Raw genomic sequence first — 451 nt, 5'->3', positions numbered from 1 at the left:
GGGCGCCTGGATATGTCCTGCTCCCAGCAAGCGTGGGACGCTCGCAGGAAGAGCGCAAGACCAGACCCCGAGCACCGCCGCCGCCGCCGAAGGAGGCTCCAGTCTGTGTCTGGCGACCTGTAAAAACTTTATCGCCCGGATGTTTAAGCAGAAGGTCTCATTGCAAACAATCTGTCCCACTGGGGGACCGATGTTCTGACTTGTAAGTTGGAAAGAAAAGAAAAAAAAGTCACCGCAGCCCAGGGTAACTTGCCTGCGTATGTATGTATGTATGTATGTATGTATGTATGTATGTATTTACTTACTTATTTAAAGGAGCCGGCCCAGAAGGCAGAAAGGCAAACCGGACACTGCCTATGGCAGTTTCTTCTTGCACCCTTGTTCTTCAAGGGCTTACAGTCCCTCAGCTCACCAGTATAATCCTACACCGGGGGTGTGGGGGGTGAGGGTG

General features: G+C 52.3%; 1 protein-coding gene across 2 annotated transcripts in view; it reads left to right on the top strand.

Moving 5' to 3' along the window:
• The first annotated feature begins 6 nt into the window (after window positions 1-6).
• The window catches only part of TMEM229B (transmembrane protein 229B), a 61,757-nt gene continuing 61,312 nt past the window's right edge, over window positions 7-451 (top strand). For both annotated transcript variants that reach the window (XM_005877918.2, XM_005877919.2), the window contains exon 1: window positions 7-202. The gene's annotated coding sequence lies outside the window, so the exon portion shown is untranslated. The remainder of the gene's footprint in view (window positions 203-451) is intronic.

Source organism: Myotis brandtii, unplaced genomic scaffold (genome assembly GCF_000412655.1).
Source record: "Myotis brandtii unplaced genomic scaffold, ASM41265v1 scaffold536, whole genome shotgun sequence".
In the NCBI taxonomy this organism is placed as follows: domain Eukaryota; kingdom Metazoa; phylum Chordata; class Mammalia; order Chiroptera; family Vespertilionidae; genus Myotis; species Myotis brandtii.
This window is presented reverse-complemented; position numbering and strand designations above follow the sequence as displayed.